This window comes from Chiloscyllium plagiosum, unplaced genomic scaffold, assembly GCF_037043375.1.
Source record: "Chiloscyllium plagiosum isolate Xiang-an unplaced genomic scaffold, Cpla_swu_hap1 HiC_scaffold_18, whole genome shotgun sequence".
NCBI lineage: Eukaryota > Metazoa > Chordata > Chondrichthyes > Orectolobiformes > Hemiscylliidae > Chiloscyllium > Chiloscyllium plagiosum.
The window spans coordinates 31569980-31575979 of NW_028270156.1; the positions used below are offsets into that span (position 1 = coordinate 31569980).

Genomic DNA, 6000 nt, shown 5'->3' on the forward strand with positions numbered 1-6000 from the left:
CAGGTTAATGCTCTGAGGAACACAAGGTCAAATGCATCTATGGCAACTGATAGAATTTGAACTTTGCTTACAAATCTGCAATATAAAACTGGTCGCTGTAATATCAACCACGCCAACTTTTGCCAATTGACAAAACAAAAATAAAACCAAGGCTCTTTAGAGAAGAAATTATCTTTTAACTAGGGAAGGAAATCTGCTATATGTACTTGATATAGCCTACATGCAACTTCAGACCTATAGACATATGGCTGATTCTTAGCTGCCCTCCCAAAGGCCTAGCATGCCACAGTTCAAGGGCAGTTGGTGGTGGGCAGCAGTTCTTGCCTGGGATACCCATGTCCCTTGAAAAGAATAAAGGAAATAAAATCTATACCCCAGATGCTAACTTTTACCTTTTTTTAAAAAAACAGATGGACTTGCATTTCAACATTATTTGTTTAGTTTTAATTTTGGCATACACATTTTATTTATGTCACACCAATCCAAAACACCTCATTGATCTGCAACAATGTGCATGTACGCAGGAACTTTAATAGAGTAAAAAGTTTCAAGGTACATCACAGGAGCATTATTAAGTGAAACGTCAGGAACTATTAAGTAAGGTGACCCAATGTTCCATCAGAAAGTGCAGGTTTTGAGAAATGTCTTGAAAGGTGCTAAGACAGACGAAGAGGTTTTAAGGAAGGATTTCCGGAATTTAGGGCCTATTCAGCAGGAGGCCAGGATGGTGAGGGCAAAGAGAACTGGAAGAATACAAGATGTCAGTATTAATGGAGAGCAGAGATTTCGGTTGGCAAAACCCTGCATCAATGACTACTAGATCAGACACACACGCACACAAACACAGTATCAGACCACAGGAAACAAAATCACAAACGTCATAAATAAAAAGGGCATTTCCACCACTGCAAATTGCTTGATTGCACGAAGTAGCTTCTGAATGATGCAGTGCAAGTTGGAAGTTGTTTACTGATAAAAAGATAGAGAGAAAAACGGTTCGTTTGTTATGACAGGAAGGGAAAAGCACGAATGCTAACCTCTTTCGAACTGAAAGCAATGTCTGCAAAGGTGTAAAATACATTGTAGGGGAGATGCGTGGGGAACAAGTGGGGATGCAGCGAGAAGGAAGTGGGGATCCATTGGCTCCAGTTCCAGGCGAGTGCAAACTGGATTAACCTGTAGATCGAGAGTGGAGGGGGGGGGGGGGGGGGAAGAGAGAGTATTAAAGCCCAACCCCCGCAAATATCTGCAGCCTGAGCTGCGGCAGTGGGTCACTCACCTTGCAATGGGCGGAGAGCTAAAAGGTATTCCCTCCTGCGGGTGTGCTGCCTTGTCGTCGGCTTCTACACCTCGCTACTGAACCTGAACCTGGACCGCCACCGCCACGGATACAATGTCGCAAGGTTCCACTGACCTACTTCCAGCCGCTGACGTAACCACTGACCTGGATCCTCTGGAGTCACACCCCCGCTTCCTGTCAATCACCGCCCCCTCGGTGTGCAGCTCAACCACTCGGCTCACCGCACCGGCAGCCGCGCCAATAGGGGAGCGCCTTTCCGCCACCACCCCTTCGGGGGTGGGAGACGGCGGACTGGACCAATCGTCGTCCGTCATCCGCTGGCCTCGGGCCAATCAGAAACACCCGCTTCCGTTGATTGGATGGGCGGTTAAAAACGCGCGCAATGAACCAACCGGAGCGTGGCTCGCGCGGACGGCTTGTGTGTCCGCGGGCGACCAATCCGAGCTTCCCTTTCATCACCGGCTGGGGACGATGCAGCGGCGGTGGTCGCCATAGCAACGGGCTGCAGGCTGGATCCAGAGAATTAAAGAGAGAGGTGGATTGGAGCAGCAAGGTCAGAGTGGGTCAAAGGGAAAACAAGATCTACTGTTTGGGAAAAAAGACACACCCAGGTACGTTAAAGAGTTTGTTGATGGGACTCTGAACACAGGTTTTTAGATTAGATTCACTACAGTATGGAAACATACAGGCCCAACACTGACCCTCCAAAGAGTAACCCACCCAGACCCATTCCCCTCTGACTAATGCACCTAACACTATGGGCAACACCAGTTTATTAGCAGCTCCTAAAAGAGAGTTGGATAAATAGTCAAAGAGCAAACAAAATGCACAAGCGTGAGCAAGCCTGCAGAATCAACTCTTGGAAAGAACTAGATTAAATTCCCTACAGTGTGGAAACAGGCCCTTCAGCTCAACAAGTCCACACCGACCCTCCAAAGAGAAACCCACCCCCTATATTTACCCCTAACTAATCCACCTAACACTACGGACAATTTAGCATGGCCAATTCACCCGACCTGCACACCTTTGGACTGCAGGAGGAAACCAGAGCATCCGGAGGAAACCCACGCAGACACGGGGAGAATGTGCAAACTCCACACAGACAGTTGCCTGAGGTGGGAATTGAACCCGGGTCCCTGTGAGGCAGCAGTGCTAACCACTGAACCACCATACCGCCCCCAACTAGCACAGACTTGATGGACCGATTGGCCGCCTCCTGAGCTGCGCTGTCCTCTAATTCTACATCCAAACCAAAAAAAACTGCTACAATTGAATAATCTTTAGGCTCAGGATTGAGCCAGAAAGTTTTCCCATGCTGCAAAACTGAGAGGTGACACCTTTATTTGAAATGGCATGTGCTGGAGAAACTCAGTATGTCTGGCAGAATCTGTGGATTGAAAAACAGAAAGAGTTAATGTTTTGAACCCAGTACCCTTCGTTAGATCCGAAAGCAGATGGAGAGAGGTGATTTTATGCTGATGTTAGGTTGGTTGAGTTGAAAAGGGTGGAGGCAATGCCCAGTCTCTTTTATATCTTTCCCCCTCACCCTAAACCTATGCCCTCTAGTTCTGGACACCCTGACCCCAGGGAAAAGACTTTGTCTATTTATCCTATCCATGCCCCTCATAATTTTGTAAACCTCTATAAGGTCACCCCTCACCCTCCGATGCTCCAGGGAAAACAGCCCCAGTCTGTTCAGCCTCTCCCTGTAGCTCGGATCCTCCAACCCTGGCAACATCCTTGTAAATCTTTTCTGAACCCTTTCAAATTTCACAACATCTTTTCAATAGGAAGGAGACCAGAATTGCACGCAATATTCCAAAGTGGCCTAACCAATATCCTGTACAGCCGCAACATGACCTCCCAACTCTTGTACTCAATACTCTGACCAATAAAGGAAAGCATACCAAACGCCTTCTTCACTATCCTATCTACCTGCGACTCCACTTTCAAGGAGCTATGAACCTGCACTCCAAGGTCTCTTTGTTCAGCAACACTCCCTAGGACTTTACCATTAAGTGTATAAGTCCTGCTAAGATTTGCTTTCCCAAAATGCAGCACCTCGCATTTATCTGAATTAAACTCCAGCTGCCACTTCTCAGCCCATTGGCCCATCTGGTCCAGATCCCATTGTAATCTGAGGTAACCCTCTTCGTTGTCCATTACACCTCCAATTTTGGTGTCATCTGCAAACTTACTAACTGTACCTCTTGTGCTCGCATCCAAATCATTTATGTAAATGACAAAAAGTGGAGCACCCAGCACCGATCCTTGTGGCACTCCACTGATCACAGGCCTCCAATCTGAAAAATAACCCTCCACCACCACCCTCTGTCTTCCACATTTGAGCCAGTTCTGTATCCAAATGGCTAGTTCTCCCTGTATTCCATAAGATATAACTTTGCTAATCAGTCTCCCATGGGCAACCTTGTCAAACGCCTTACTGAAGTCCACATAGATCACATCTACTGCTCTGCCCTCATCAATCTTCTTTGTTACTTCTTCAAAAAACACAATCAAGTTTGTGAGACATGATTTCCCACACACAAAGCCATGTTGACTATCCCTAATCAGTCCTTGCCTTTCGAAATACATGAGAGAAAGTGAGGGCTGCAGATGCTGGAGATCAGAGCTGAAAATGTGTTGCTGGAAAAGCGCAGCAGGTCAGGCAGCATCCAAGGAACAGGAGAGAGCTTATGCCTGATACGTCCATTCTCCTGTTCCTTGGATGCTGCCTGACCTGCTGTGCTTTTCCAGCAACACATTTTCAGTTTCGAAATACATGTACATCCTGTCCCTCAGGATTCCCTCCAACAACTTGCCGACCACCGAGGTCAGGCTCACTGGCCTATAGTTCCCTGGCTTGAGCTTACCACCCTTCTTAAACAGTGGCACCACATTCGCCAACCTCCAGTCTTCTGGCACCTCACCTGTGACTATCGATGATACAAATATCTCAGCAAAAGGCCCAGCAAACACTTCTCTAACTTCCCACAGAGTTCTCAGGTACACCTGATCAGGTCCTGGGGATTTATCCACCTTTAACCATTTCAAGATATCCAGCACTTCCTCCTCTGTAATCTGGACATTTTGTAAAATGTTACCATCTATTTCCCTACAGTCTATATCTTCCATATCCTTTTCCACAGTAAATACTGATGCAAAATATTCATTTAGTATCTCCTCCATTTTCTGTGGCTCCACACAAAGACCGCCTTGCTGACCTTTGAGGGGCCCTATTCTCTCCATAGTTACCCTTTTGTCCTTAATATTTTGTAAAACCCTTTTAAATTCTCCTTAATTCTATTTGCCAAAGCTATCTCATGTCCCCGTTTTGCCCTCCTGAAAGTGTTGGCTATACTGGCAGCGCCTCATACAAGACAAAACAAAGAACAATGAAAATAACAGCGCAGGAACAGGACCTTCAGTCCTCTGAGCTTGTGCTGATCCAGATCCTCTATCTAAACCTGTCACCTATTTTCTAAGGATCTGTATCCCTCTCCTCCCTGCCCATTCATGTATCTGTCTAGATACATCTTAAGTGATGCTATCATGCCTGCCTCTACCACCTCCACTGGCAACACGTTCCAGGCACCTACCACCCTCTGCGTAAAGAACTTTCCACATGTATCTCCCTTAAACTTTTCCCCTCACACCTTGAACTCATGACTGTCGTAAATGAATCCCCCACTCTGGGCAAATTCTTCTTGCTATCCACCCTGTCTATACCTCTCATGATTTTGTAGACCTCAATCAGATCCCCCTCAAGCTCTGTCTTTCTAATGAAAATAATCTTAATCTATTCAACCTGTCTTCATAGCTAGCACCCTCCATACCAGGCAGCATCCTGGTGAACCTTCTCTGCACCCTCTCCAAAGCATCCACATCCTTTTGGCAATGTGGTGACCAGAATTGTACGTAGTTTCCAAACATAGCTGAACCAAAGTCATATACAACTGTAACATGACCTGCCAACTCTTGTACTCAATACCCTGTCCGATGAAGGAAAGCATGCTATCTGTCTTCTTGACCACTCTGTTCCCTGAAGGTAGGAATGTAGGTCAATAATGGACCTGAGCACCCAGATCTCTTTGTTTCCCCATTTACCGTATTGTTCACTCTAGAATTGGATCTTCCAAAATGCATCACCTCGCATTTGCTTGGATTGAATTCCATCTGCCATTTCTCTTCTCAACTCTCCAATCTACCTATATTCTGCTGCATTCTCTGACAGTACCCTTCACTATTCTGCTACTCCACTAATCTTAATGTCATTTGCAAACTTGCTAATCAGACCACCTATACCTTCCTCCAGATCATTTATGTATATCACAAACAACAGTGGTCCCAACACAGATCCCTATGGAACACCTCTGGTCACAGTTCTCCATTTTGAAAAATTCCCTTCCACCACTACTCTCTGTCTCCTGCTGCTCAGCTAATTCTCTATCCATCCAGCTAGGACCCCCTGAACCCCATGTGACTTCACTTTCTCCATCAACCTATCATGGTGAACCTTATCAAATGCCTTACTGAAGTCCATGTATATCACATCTACAGTCCTTCCCCCACCAATCAACTTTGTCACTTCCTCAAAGAATTCTATTAAGTTGGTAAGACATGACCTTCCCTGCACAAAACCATGTTGCCTATTACTGATAAGATCATTTTCTTCCAAATGTAAATAGATCCTTTCCCTC

The 6000-nt window shown here is 45.9% G+C and overlaps 1 protein-coding gene across 1 annotated transcript in view; it reads right to left on the reverse strand.

The window, feature by feature from the left end:
- Positions 1-1408, reverse strand: part of bmal1a (basic helix-loop-helix ARNT like 1a) — an 87956-nt gene extending 86548 nt beyond the window's left edge. The window contains exon 1 of the mRNA XM_087996399.1: positions 1280-1408. The gene's annotated coding sequence lies outside the window, so the exon portion shown is untranslated. The remainder of the gene's footprint in view (positions 1-1279) is intronic.
- Positions 1409-6000: the final 4592 nt, after the last annotated feature.